Source organism: Crinia signifera, chromosome 3, assembly GCF_055691185.1.
Source record: "Crinia signifera chromosome 3, ASM5569118v1, whole genome shotgun sequence".
NCBI classification, from domain to species: Eukaryota; Metazoa; Chordata; class Amphibia; order Anura; family Myobatrachidae; genus Crinia; species Crinia signifera.
In genome coordinates this window covers 9,338,838-9,354,023 of record NC_139219.1, presented here as the reverse complement: position 1 = coordinate 9,354,023, position 15,186 = coordinate 9,338,838, and positions in this window count along the sequence as shown.

The window sequence follows — 15,186 nt, the reverse complement described above, 5'->3', positions numbered from 1 at the left end:
AGGGGGGAGGGGGGGGCTGGTGTCTGAGTGAGCAGTAGGCGGCGTTTTATCCACGCACAATGTGCAGCATTGCATGTGGACCAGAATAAGGTCCCTAGTACATAGTTGCATAGTTACATAGTAGGTAAGGCTGAAAAAAGACTTGCGTCCATCTAGTTCAACCTGGTATAGATATCCATTGCTGATTTGGTAGGTTCTGGTATTTTACAGACAAATTATATTTCTTATTTGTACCCATGGATGTTTTTCTCCAGTAAATGTTTGTCCAACTTTGCCTTGAACGCATTTAATGAGCCAGCCGTTACCACCTCTCTGGGAAGAGAGTTCCAGAGTTTGACTGTTCTGACCGTAAAGAAATTCTTTCTACTAGCTGAATGAAATCTTTTTTCTTCTAATCTATACTCATGCCCTCGCGTCCTAGATTCCTTTCTAGTAGAAAATAGGGTGTGTGACAGTTCCTTATATTGGCCCTTGATATACTTGTACATGTTGAGCATGTCCCCCCTTAAACGTCTCTTCTCTAGTGTAAATAGTCCCAAATTGCTTAATCTCTCCCCGTAGCTTAAATTCTCCATTCCCCTAATAAGCTTTGTTGCTCGCCTTTGGACTTTTTCTAATTCTATGATGTCCTTTTTATAGTGTGGGGCCCAGAACTGTACTCCGTACTCTAGGTGAGGTCTCACCAATGCTTTATATAGTGGCATAATTACCCTCGAGTCCCTAGTTTCCATTCCCCTCTTAATACATGCCAGAATGTTGTTGGCCTTTTTTGTAGCTACATTACAATGGGCACTACATCCTAGTTTGCTGTCTATTTGGACCCCTAGATCCTTTTCAAGTATGGAATTACCCAGTTCCTTTCCGCTACCCCTGTAAGATCATGCCGCAGCATCCACTGCTCCTAGTGCCTCTTCCCTATAAGCCGAACGTCTACTCTTCCAGAACTGCCATCTTGACTCCTTGGAGCGGGGATACGGTAATTAGGTCTACAACATGAAGAACAATAAGCATTGGGTGGACACTGTTAGGTCGACATCGGTTTAGGTCAACAGGTCATTAGGTCGACAAGGGCAAGGTCGACAGTCAAAAAGTGGACATGGGGGGTTTTCACAGTTTTTTGAGCCGACATGTGCCGACAGGCGGTATTTCATGCCCTACCATCCACTAGGGCATGGTGGGAGAATAAAATAGTGTGCCGAGCGCAGCGAGGCACCGTACCCAAAGCATGGCGAGCGCAGCAATGGGACACGGTGCACTTTAACCTGTGTCCATGTCGACTGTGTTGACATTCAGGTAAAAAACTGTGAAAAACCCCACATTGACCTTTTGACTGTCGACCTAATGCTTGTGTCGACCTAATGACTTGTCAACCTAGACCAGCGGTGGGAAACCTCCGGCCCGCGGGCCGTATATGGCCCCCGGGGCCGGTCTTTGTGGCCCGCCCACCCGCCCGACGGCTATGCAGTGAGTCAAGTACAGGGGAAATCTTGCGAGAGCTACGGACCTCTCGCGAGATTTCCCCTGTATCAGACTCCCTGCACAGCCGCCGGACCACACAGACCACGACTCATAAACTGCGGCAGCCGCCGGAGCGTGGGACGGCTGCCGCAGGACTATTTGTAAGTTGTTGTTTTTTTAAATGGCCTCCGAGGCATTATGCCTCATTTCAAACGGCCCTTGGACCCGAAAAGGTTCCCCACCCCTGGCCTAGACCCAATTACTATTTACTGTAGACCTAGGGTTACCACCTAGTCCCTTTAATTCCGGACACATGTTAATTACACAGGTTCTGTGGCAGTTTAAAATCAGGTGAAGTGGAGTCTTGAAGTCAGCCAGCCACAGAACCTGTGTAATTAATATGTGTCCGGAATTAAAGGGACTAGGTGGTAACCCTATGTTGACCTAATGATCCATACCCTTGGGGCGGTAAACAAGTCTCCCAGGTTCTAGCGCACACAGTCCCCACACTTACACACACACGGCACCCTCTGCACCCAGCCACAAAAAAACCATGTCATCGAAAATGAGCAGGTGCAGCCGCTCCTCCCCCCTCTTATGTGTAAATATCTGGGTCCGGGAAAAAAGTACATGTTAACCCTATGTCTGCACCTCTGAGCACATTGGGGCTAGAGTTGGGAGCAAAGATCAAAAAGGAGCAACTTTACAAAATAGAAAGACCATTACTTACTGCAGGTGGAGAAGAATTATATCTACACCGTTTGTTTTATATCAAAAGTGAAGTAACAATTTCATAGCTGTCGCCATTGTTCTGGTTAGATCACATTCATTTGGTAAAGTTCGCAGATCATGCACAACAATAGCTGTTATTTCTAAACAATGGGCCCTTCTCTGATTGTGGTATTATGTCTACAGTCACGCCACAGAACAGCAGCTCCCAAGATTTCTCCAATCACGGCACACTAGACTGTCAGCATGTTACGGAACCCTATTTGAATACAATGCCATAGTACATTAACATTCCTCCTCTGCTGGAAGCAAATTACCTCTATATGCTGAAATACAGAGGATTTTATGGCCCTTATTCTGGTTCACTCTTAGAGGCAAATTCCTTCTCAAATGGGCAAAACCATGTGCACTGCAGGTGGGGCAGATGTAACATGTGCAGAGAGAGTTAGATTTGGGTGGGGTTTTTCATCAAAGTGAGATCTATATTGCAGTGTAGAAATAAATCAGTCAGTATTTACCCTGCACAGAAAACAAAATAACTCACCCAAATATAATTCTCTCTGCACATGTTACATCTGCCCCCCTGCAGTGCACATGGTTTTGTCCATTTGACAAGGAATTTGCCTCTAAGAGTAAACCAGAATAAGGCCCTATGTGTATGTTTCCCCCTAGATAAGTACACATTGCACAGGATACATTACAGACAATAAAGGGGCAATTAAGTCCCCAAAGATGGGCGCATCTGTGCTAATGTTCACAGGACCAAGGTTATTCTAAATCAATTGGTCACCCTGATATCCCTGAGATAGCAGCAATCTCCCTGACCCCCTGAATAGTCTAGCAATCTCCCTGATTGTGCCTTACCGCCAATACATAGTTGTTAGTTATATATTTAGTATAAAAAAAAGAAACAAAATATATATAAATTAAAATGGTTTCTCTGTATTAGTAACTTTCCTCCATTGTGCGTTCTATGGGGAACCAATCAGATACTAGCTATTATCTTCTAGAAGGTGCTAAATAATGAAGTAGATTCTGATTGGTTTCCCCTAGCAACATCCCATATGCTATAGAACGGCCATTTTAGTAAATTCCCCCTTCTGATCCCTATGGTCACTTGTAAAACACAATGTGGCAAATGTAATGCCGCCCGATTCCGGCGGCCGTGCGGGATGCCGGCCAAACTCAGACATTTTTTTAAAGGGGCAATCACTTATAAGGCAGTATTTTGCCTGGTAAGTGACTGCCCCTTTAAACAAATGTTTCAGTTTGTCCAGCATCCCGCTCAGCCGCCGCACCCGGGCGGTATTACATTTGGCCCAATACTGTATATGTCCTTTCATCCATAAGTAGCTCTTACTAATTGCTTTTGGGGCTCGTTTAGAGTTGGATGTAAGTCAGTTTATGTCCACAAAAATATCTGCAATAAGGGGCTTCAAACTACCCCCCGTCTTAGTACATTTCCCCCCACTCTATGTACACAAATCTCTCTGCGAACCCGACAGCTCTGATGGCAGTTGGATGAGTCCTACAATGTCAATCACAGTAACTCTCAAGGCAGTGCATGAGCGACCTGCAGCCGTTTCATGGGCAGAGATAGGTATTTTTTTTAAACTGAGGTGTGACTCCCCATTTTATGGGTGTGGCTTAACCAGAGTCAAGCTGAACACCTGCCGTTTGCAATAAGTTCAACAATGATCCCTCTCTGAGGACCAGATGCACTAAGCTTGAAAAGTGTTAAAATGGAGAGTGATAAACCAGCAGCCAATCAGCAACTACCTGTCATGTCACAGACTGTGTTTATAAAATGACAGGCAGGAGCTGATTGGTTGGTGGTTATCACTCTCTATTTAATCACTTTTCAATGCCTAGTACATCTCGCCCTAAAGGCCCCCACACATTAATGGACCTGATTTCCCCCGCAGCTCCCCGGGACAGGGGCACACGATTAGGCACTTGATGTGCCACGTTTTGCATATGATAAATCGCATGCAATTTATCATATGCAACTCCCAGGGAGCTGCAAGATAGAGGGAGCAGGGGGGCGGTGGACATTGAGGTGGTGGGCGGGGGAGTCTGTGAGGCACCTGGCGGGGGACGCTGTGAGTAGGGCAGGCGACATTGTGGGGCGGGGACACAGAGGCGGAGGACCCCGGAGAGCGGATAGCTGGGCAGGGGGAGCCGGAGCAGGGAGCTGTCACTGCTGCAAGGGGAAAAAGCCCATACAAATGAATGGGCAGCCAGTGATTGGATGAGCACTCTGTCAGCCAGTCATTACCCTCACCGGAATCCGCCACCTCTGTGTGCCCCACGCCTACCCTCCTCTCAGCATCCCCCGCCAGCCACCTCACAGCGTCCACCGCCCCTGCCCGCCTCGCAGTGTCCCTTGTCCGGCTGCACATAAGCTTTATCAAATCTCATGTGCAGCCAGTGCAACCTCCCGGGTCGGACGGGGTGTCCAGACATGCAATTTTGCCCGCTTTCACTGACCGATCCATATGAATCGGGTGAAATCGGGACCAAATCGCATGGTGTATGGGGGCCTTTAGTGTCATCCTGGATTTTGAGATAGTCAGACTCAGGGGTGCACCCCCCCCCCCCCCCCCACATTCTGGAGCCCCTAGCTGCTATTTTGCATATACATTACAGAAGTTTCTATATATTATTATTATTATTTGTACTTGTCGAACAGAACAGAACTGGATGATATGACAGCGATCGTACAGCGAGCAGCCACTTGTGCGTTGGGTATGATCGCCTTTGAAGTTGTATCACACCTGCGACAGAGCACTCAAAATTTTGTTTGAACTGCCCTCCATCTGTGATTCCTCCGGAGAGGCTTTTGTTTCCCAAATTAAAATGAATCTTAATCTCTTGTTTTCTAGCCAGTGATATTTAATCCATAAGGCAGCAACACTGCGAACGTCACTTTCTCGTTCAGGGTTTACAGCTCTCCCTGTAAGAAGAAAAGAGAGATTAACAGCAGCGTTAACCATTGAATTAAACTCGTAAGAAATGAACCAAATCCTCACTGTGAGGAAGGAAGACGCAATCTTACGGGACAAAAGAAGATTTGAGACCTATAAATAATAATAAAATACACTATGTACTATTTAATGTCATTGGTGTTTCTTAGAATCTCGTTTTACAGCATTGGTTTGTGGTAGTTCAAACAGAATAATCCCTGTTTTATGTGAAAGCTTACGTTTTACGCCGCGGTATTAGTGTGGATGGTACATTTATTGTAACGGCAAACCTGTTGACTACACAAAGAGGTTTATTCTGGTGGACCCGTTCAGATGCGAATTCGCACCCTTGCGCTTCAACCAAACCCCGCCTTGCGAATGGTGGCCGGCGGCCACCCATTCGCAAGGTGGATTCGCACGCAGGGCTCGCGAACAGATGTTACACAGTAACATCCATATCTGCCCCATCATTCGAAAAGTCGTTATGCGAAAGGTCAACACTGACAAAAGTCAAAAACGTTTTTTGGAACTTTTTCAGACTTTTGCAAACTCTGATTGGGTGATCGGAAAAAAGTCACAATGAGTATTCTCCAAACAGAAGTAATGCTTTGCAGGAATATCACCATACTAGAGGATGCGGGACACTTAGGGTTTCCACGTGCTCAGGCGTAAACAATTACACACCAAAAAAGGTGAAAACTCATGTCAACTTTTTGCGTGTGTCGACTTTTTGCTAGTGTAGACCTTGTGCTGTCAACCTTGACATTTTTTGTGAGCTATACCCAGTGTTGGACTAGGGAAAGAAGGGCTTCTGGAGAATGGATTGGTAGGGGCTTGTGTATTTCATGATAGACAATACACCATAGTCCTGTGCAGAATCATGTACGTACGTATAACGTGTAATTAAAGTGAACCATCTGGAACCTGGAGGAGGTGGGCCCCCAGGGGTTTCCCCTGTACCCCCGTGTGCCACTCCAACCCTGGCGATACCAAGCCCTTTTTCTTGTGACCTGCAGGGGGCATCTCCACCTCTGTATATTTCACTATGGCTTAAAGTTGTCCTGAAGAGGTGGTGGAACCAATTTCCCTCTGCGACCTAATTAAACCCTCCCCCCCCAGAGCCAGGGTTCGTGGTAGGATTTTGGCACCCCTCTGCAAACTATATTACTTTTCTGTTAGAATTACTGCATTGGGCCACGCTAGAGTTTAAACTAGTTCCACCGCACCATTACAGGTGGTGGAACTTCGTTCAACCCCATTCCCCACCACTTTAACCCCTGACTACGGGTAAAGCTTAGATACAGGTTGAGTATAGTTTATCCGAAATGCTCGGGACCATGAGCAATTTGGAAAAGGGATTTTTTCAGATTTTGGAATATATATTTTATCCATACTTACCCGGTCCCCTGGTGGTAGCCCCCCCCCCCCCCCCCCTTTCAGGATCCTCTTCAGTGGCATCTTCGGTCGCAGGGGTGCATTGTGCTAGTGTGCGGGCAAGCAATGCACCCCTGGGACCGGAGATACCGCTGATGAGGATCCTGGAGGCCACCATGGACATGGGGGGACGAGGTAAGTAGGAAAAAAAGGGTCGGCGGCGGCACACGGGGGCAAACTAAAAAAAACATATATATATATTCTGAAAAACCACGGTTTTTGGAATATTTCGGGTTTTGGAATACACGGATAAGGGAGACCCGACCGGTATAATACAGACTGACTGCTGTCTCTTGAAGAGCAGAATGAATCCATTCAAAATCAATTAGTCACATAAAAGAAATGGCATCCAGTTACGCCTGCTACACTTGTCACACAGCATTAGAAAGATCATTCTTACTGAATATTAATAACACATTAATTTATTTCGGAGCATTCAGATGAAACACCCCAGCCTCGGTATTGTGCTGTGTTATGCCTTCTTCATATTTATATTGTGAATTGTTTTCAGGTCTTTAAAAATTAAAATATGTATGCCTTGTCTTGTTTGGTAAAGCTCTCTTCTGATCTTGCATTTCCTGCGAGACGAAGCTTATTGTAAAACTGCTCTTCTGTAATCCTAAATTTTAGTTTGAGATGCAAATTATCTTTAGGGCTTTTTGCAGATTAGGAACTGTAGGCTGCACAAATAAAATAGCACAGTATAGTTCTGAGGATCAATCGCCATCCCAAGTGTGGTCGCTGTAAGGGAAATCAGAGAGAAAAGTCTGCCGTCGCATCCAAACTGTGCACCTCTCCCTTTGTTCCCCATAACCTGTATATTATTGCTCCTTGAGGCTGTTGTCATTCTTCGACTGGCTGCCCCGACAACGGCGCTGAAGTTCTGCCAAGCTCGTTCAATCTTATTTAGAGAGGAATCAGAATTCTAATAAGAATACGTCTCGGAAATAATCATTAAAAGTAAAGAATTCGCGCTTAAGATTAGTAAACTAAAGAAAACGATTTAAATCTTCAACGTTAGTGAATTTAGAGTAGCAGACGGGCTTACGACTCTTAAAAAAAACAAAAAAAACTTGGTATTAGCGTTATTCCAAACTCGTGCATATTAACCTTGGCTATTATATTTTAGTGCCTTGTGTTATGTCTGGTTACCAGATGGACTGACTTCCTACCAAACCCATCTTCCTGCAAGAGAGGTGGTTCGAAACTCTTCCAATGACTCATAAAAGACTTTGTCATCCATATACTAAACCAGTGAATTAAATGTTATGATAAGTATTAACCAATCAGAGGGGCATAAACAGATGCTATTTGTGTGTCTCCTATTCCCAACCTCAATTAACACCTGTTTCTGTTGCTTGTTACGAGGTACTGAACAGTATATTAGCAAAACAGAAACGGGACAAAAAAAATATGAAAATCAGATTTATATATATAGAATTTTTTTTTTTTACGTAAAACGTTGATTAATGCAATAATGTCGAAGTGTTTTACTAATGTTTAAAGCTTTGTTTCCTTATCATCCAGATTACGGCTAATGGCTATACCTCTGCCAGAATTCGCAAAACAGGTGTTTTGTATTATATGTGTACTGACGGAACTAAATGGTTACATGATTATACCACTGGCTGGGGCATTGTAGTCCAAAAGCTGCACGACAGAAGATCCAAATTAGATGAATTCACATGAAATGATGAGCCAAGAACATGTCCAACGTTGCTAAATGTGCAAAAACACGTTGGCATTTGACACACCTATGAGATGATCGCTGAAGAAGACGACGGTAAATCAGCAGGTATTTCGTCATGGGAAAAGCTACAGTTCAACGGAATTCACATTAGTGAGCGATATGTTTCTTGGCCAGGTGATAACGTTGTTACCATCACATAATAGTAATTACGGCAGGTGTACCCGAATACAGAAAAATATCGGAGTGTTGTGAAGGAATAATGCTACATAAGACTGTGGACCTTATTCCGATCCATTCACTCGGCCGCGTTCGTTCACACAGGGCCGATGTTTCTTGTGTGCGCATGTGCGTGTTTGCTAGGTGCACACACCCATACATGCGGGCGGTGGGGCGACCCATTAGCATGTGGGAACGAACAGCGTTTCTTGGCGTTCCCATGCTGGGCTGGGCGTTCTCATGCTAATGGTAAGATGACGCGGGAGCGGAGGGGCGGGAAGATGACATCACCAGATGTCAGATACCCGCCCCTTCCCTCAGAATGTGCACGCAGATATATGGGAGCAGCCTTAGAACTGCGTGCACGTTCCACATCATTCGATGGTCGGCGAACTACATCCATGTTCCACATCATACAATTGTCGGCGACCATGGAATGATGTGGGTGTTCCCCCGCAGGCTGCGAATGGATGTTTATGTAAAATATCCATTTGCAGCCAGTGCGAATATACACGTTGTGCGAATGGTGGGCCGGTGTACCACCATTCGCAAGGTGGGATCTGGATGATTCGCAAGGGTGCGAATCAGCCAGAATAACCTCCCATGAGCCTAATTCAGACCCGATGGCATGGCTGCAAATTTTGCATACCTGGCAATTATCGATTGACTGCAAATACATACAGATCATAGCACTGTGCCTCTCCAGTGCTTTTTATATTGGAGAGGCACATGGGGGAATGAGGCTGGAGAGGCACATGGGGGAATAATGCTGGAGAGGCACATGGGGGAATGATGCTGGAGAGGCACATGGGAGAATGAGGCTGGAGAGGCACATGGGGGAATGATGCTGGAGAGGCACATGGGGGAATGATGCTGGAGAGGCACATGGGGGAATGATGCTGGAGAGGCACATGGGGGAATGAGGCTGGAGAGGCACATGGGGGAATGAGGCTGGAGAGGCACATGGGGGAATGATGCTGGAGAGGCACATGGGGGAATGATGCTGTAGAGGCACATGGGGGAATGAGGCCGGAGAGGCACATGGGGGAATGAGGCTGGAGAGGCACATGGGGGAATGATGCTGGAGAGGCACATGGGCGAATGAGGCTGGAGAAGCACATGGGGGAATGATGCTGGAGAGGCACATGGGGGAATGATGCTGAAGAGGCACATGGTGAATGAGGCTGGAGAGGCACATGGGGGAATGAGGCTGGAGAGGCACATGGGGGAATGATGCTGAAGAGGCACATGGGGGAATGAGGCTGAAGAGGCACATGGGGGAATGAGGCTGGAGAGGCACATGGGGGAATGAGGCTGGAGAGGCACATGGGGGAATGATGCTGAAGAGGCACGTTGGGGAATGAGGCTGGATAGGCACATGGGGGAATGAGGCTGGAGAGGCACATGGGGGAATGATGCTGGAGAGGCACATGGGGGAATGAGGCTGGAGAGGCACATGGGGAATGAGGCTGGAGAGGTACATGGGGGAATGATGCTGAAGTGGCACATGGGGGAATGAGGCTGGAGAGGCACATGGGCGAATGAGGCTGGAGAAGCACATGGGGGAATGATGCTGGAGAGGCACATGGGGGAATGATGCTGAAGAGGCACATGGGGGAATGAGGCTGGAGAGGCACATGGGGGAATGAGGCTGGAGAGGCACATGGGGGAATAATGCTGAAGAGGCACATGGGGGAATGATGCTGAAGAGGCACATGGGGGAATGAGGCTGGAGAGGCACATGGGGGAATGAGGCTGGAGAGGCACATGGGGGAATGATGCTGGAGAGGCACATGGGGGAATGAGGCTGGAGAGGCTCAGGGAGCACACGCGAGGATTTCCTTGAGAGGCTCCCATTTGCAGACAAGCCACCATATACTGTAGGTACATTTTTTTTTATTTAGTACACAAATAAAATAATATTTTCACACTGGGCTCTATTTTGGCTAGAGCTGTCCCTGCTGGTAAGTCCCTTTATCACAAGGGGTTATAGTAACCAAACTTCTATTATTGTCCTCCTTATTTTTGCAGAGGTAGTGTCCCCTCTAGTCATTAGTCCTGAGCTTGTTCAGTCCCTTTCCTTCCATGTCTTAAGGAGACATGTTACCAACCATCTTGTCACGTTTCCGGTATCACCGGCTGGAGTGAAACGGAGGCTAGGTGCTTTGATATATGGTTTTTGCATAGACGACAGAAGGGAGGACGGCAATTGGATAAAAGAAAAAACAGTTTTAATAAAGATACGATGGTACAGAAGATGGGGAATGGCACAAGGATAATACTGTAGATAATGAGTAAACAAAGCCAATGATATGCAATACTAATTGTAGAGCTTGCAGGTAATTGGGATGAAGAGATGACTTGACTTGAAGGTTCGAAGAAATAAATGAAAACTTGAAGAATTGGATGATTGGATTGCCGAATTGGATGATTGAATAAAAGATTGGATGATTGGATGGTTGGATGATTGAATGGTTGGACGATTGGATGGTTGGATGATTGGAAGAATCCGGGAAGGGTGTGTTGACAACCCTAATAGCTGTAACCAGGAGGGATCGCAGAGTAATAACCGTCAGGCTGGAGAAAGGATGACCCCTTTGGGGGGCTAACCTTGTCCGGTCCGTTAAGGCGGCAGCAGGGGTCTGCGATGTGAAGGTTGAAGACAGGTGTAGCAGGATACCGGATAGAGTCTCTGGAACTAGAAGTAGCAGCGCTACCAGCAGCAAGGAGAGTCAGATGCCTAGCATAAGGACATCATTGTACTGACTGCTGGTTTGGCCCAGCAAGTCAGTATTTGAAGGGAGAGCTGCACTGTGATTGGTTGTATGGAAATTGGCAGTGCAGCCTTATTGGAGAAACCAACAAGATGGCCGCCGCCGGGGGGGGGGGGGGGACAGGTTTCTGAAGCAGGAAGTGTATGCAGCATGTCCAGCCAGGCCCAGACAGAACACAGAACACTATGGCAACTCAGGCCCCACCCCGTCCAGGCCCTGCATGTCACCGGCGCGCACGCTACCACTGTCACTATGAGATGACAGCGCGACATCACGCAACCCAGGAACAAGGGGACTGATAGCGGAGGTGAGTGCCAGAATCTGAACTACCCTGTTAGGAACCCCAGGGGCAGCCATGGCATGGGAGGCGTGAGTGGCAGACATGGTGGTCGTGACACATCTGAAGCAAAGGACCCACGTAGTGTCTTACCATTTCAGTGCTTTCTGGTTACAGGCCCTTATTCTGATTGAATCGGACGGCTCCGTGTGCGGTCGGATGGCCGATGTTTGGTATTTGCGCATGTGCAGAGATGTATCTGCGCATGTGCGAATGCCTCGCACATCCGAACACGGAGTGAGGTCCGTGCAGAAAATGATCGGTCAGAACCGTCTGAGCTGGCGGTGGAGAGGGGCGTGAAGGGCTGTTTGGGCTCATTACCATATGCATACGCCCAGCGTTTCATAGGCGTTCCCATGAAAACGCTGGGCGTACGTATGGTAATGCGGCCATGACGCACGTGTGAGGGGCGGACAACTGACATAGCCGGATGTCAGCTGCCCGCTTATCCCTGCTTTCCTACAGAGAAATGTCCGAGTGGTCTGGAGCACTCGGTGCTGCCTGACCGCTCGGTCCATCAGAGAATGGGGGAGGTTCCCACAGATGGAGGAGGTGTTCACATGAAACATCCACTCGCAGTCCGTACGCTCTGCGTCTTACCGCATCCGGACGGTGTGAGCGATCCATACGGTAGGCGGGGCTAAGAACACTCGGTTCCTGTCCGAAATATGCATCCATCCGAATCAACTAGAATAAGGGCCACAGTCAATTTAAAATTAAGAGCTACTGTAGTTGAAAATGTCACAGTCCCCATAAAGAGAAGCCTTTTGGTTTTGTAAATTCGGGAGTCAAGTTCAAGACTTATTTTGAAACGTTAAAAGTCACCCCTTCTTGTAATGATTTCTGCCTTATCTCTAACACAGTGACGTGGTTTGTACCTTAGGTATGTTTCCGTATGAGGACAGAGAGGTATCATCATGTTCTGTTGACTGTTGTTCCAGTTCAGTGGACTTTGCATGGACCCTGCAGTAACGAGTAACTCACCTCTATAGTAGGAAGTTCTCCTGGCAATAAAAACATAATGGGGATTAAGATCATCTATGCCCCATAACCATTTAAACATTTATGTGGACATTCAATTCATATTTTATCTTAGTGGGTTTCTTTTTTTTAGCCCCAATTCTTTTTCCAAACACTTGTACCATCTTGGGAGCGCCAATGGGGAGGTTATATAGAGTAGGAAGGAGCCTGAACGAAGACGTAATGGCAGGCGGAAACTACGAGCTCTAAAAAAAGTTGAGCAACTCTGAAAACTTTCTGTTTATTTTCGTTCATATCATAAGTGTCTGCCAATCAAATTTGCCCTTTTCAGAGATCCCATAAACACAATCATAATAGATGGAACAATGTAGTTATGCAGCAGCTTTCTATCAATATAAGATCAGCAGACGATGAATTAATCATCCCAGCAACAGAAAACTGGCACAATCTCACTTTCCGCTGACAGTACCATCTCTTATCCCCTAGTGAGCATGCTTAACTATTTAAAGGCGCTTCAATAGCAGAGAAACACCACACGTTATTTCACACTGAACCGGATGGAGTCAAAATCCCAGCGGTCGAAATGCCGACGCCGGAATCTCAACCACCGCAATGCCGGCAATTTCTCCCTCTTTGGGTGTCCACGGCACCCATAGAGGGAGAATAAAATAGTGTGCCAAGCGTAGCAAGGCACTGGGCCCGCTGTGTGGTGAGCTCAGTTGTCGGTATTTCGGCGGTCGGGATTCCGGTGTCGGTATTTCGACCGCTGTGATTTCGTACTGAATCTGTCGTAGGATACTGGGACATGTGAATGTTCCTATTCTGTCACCGGCTACTCTTGATTGTTCCCATCTCTCTGGAGTACATAGCCCCCAAGAAAATACCCCTACCCCTAACTGTAGCCCACCCCCAAAAAGGAAAAAGGATAGTATTTTGGCTTAGATTTTTGATAAGAGCTCCAAAATGGTATTTCAGCTTTCTCCAAACTTCCATCTTTGTTGAAGGTTCTTGCCGTTCCTTGGCATACTGTAGGTTGGCAGTCACAAGGCTGGCAGTACTTTTAAATTGTATTGTTGGCACGGGCAAAAGGTCAACATGACCTTGGCCAACAACAAATAATATAAATAAAGTTGACACAAATTTATGGGAATGTTTTTGCTTTTTTTTTTTTTCACCTTTTCAAACTTCATACCATCCACATGGACTATGAGCGAGGCACCTTGCCCAAGGCGCGGCAAGGGAAGCGGTTCATAGGAGGAAACGCAGTACACCAATTGGGGTTTCATGTGCTGTAACCTACAACTTTACACCCTAAAAAAAGAGTAAAAAACTAAAACTTATTTTTATGTGTCGACCGTTTCACCTTTTGGATTGACCTAGAAATTGCCTGGGACCTTTACACTTTATACATTCAATTTACCTAACTAAATATCGTTAACGATATCATTCAGTGATGTCACCGGCACCCACTATACATGCCGTCATTGACGATATAGGCAGGTTTGACTGCATGTTTAGACGACAGATACATAACCGACCCGAGGGTGCTGGCATAGCTAACGATTTAGTACTTAGTAGACCATATATTCACTATAATATCGTTTTAAAATATCTTCTAGTGTGTGCGCACCTTTGGGTGGGGTGTGTTCAAACAGAAATCTAAATTGCAGTGTAAGAATAATGCAGCCAGTATTTACCCTGCACAGAAACAAATTAACTCACCCAAATCTAACTCTCTCTGCACACGTTACATCTGCCCCACCTGCAGTGCACCATGGTTTTGCCCAGTTGTGTGCTTTTTTTGCGTTGCTAACCAAGCTGAATTAGGCCCTGTGACAGCAATTTGGTGTGTCCTCGTTCCCTTTGCTGGAGATACGTACCCCCCCCCTCCCCCCCCCAGCCTGGTGGCATGCAGGCAGCGTTACACCCCAACTTGAAGGCTACTTAAATTATAACATAAATAAATGAATAATACCAGGGGTGGATTGGGAAAAAAGGGCCTGATTCTGGTTCATTCGCAAAGCCCGCTTGGTTTACTAATGTACAAAACCATGTGAACTGCAGGTGGGGCAGATGTAACATGTGCAGAGAGAGTTAAGGCCCCCATACGCTGAGGCGATTTGGTCCGATTTCGGCAGATTGCGATTATATCGGACCAAATCATCCCTCCCTGACATGCCGTCGGGTCCGATGCACGGTCCAGTGCGCATCGCATCTGACAAGGTGGTCGGACCGGCAGGCCGCCCGACCACCTGTTCCTCCTGGCGGGGAGGTGGGCGGGAAGCAGGGACGCATGCGATCCATCACAACGGGAAGGTCCCGGCGGCTCGCAGGCTGTCCGTACACTGCTGCGAGACATCGCAGGCAGTGTATGGGCACCTTTAGGTTTGGGTGGGGTTTGTACTTCAAATTGATATCTAAATTAACTCAATATACTCAATATAACTCACCCAAATCTAAGGGAAGACTCCCTGCGGGTCATTGTACCCCGGAGGACTGTGTTGTTTGCAGACATGTCACCCCACCCCCCACAAACAGCCCACCACTCTCATTACACTGCATTGTTACCCATTCATTCACTTTCAAAGCACATTTGGTTTG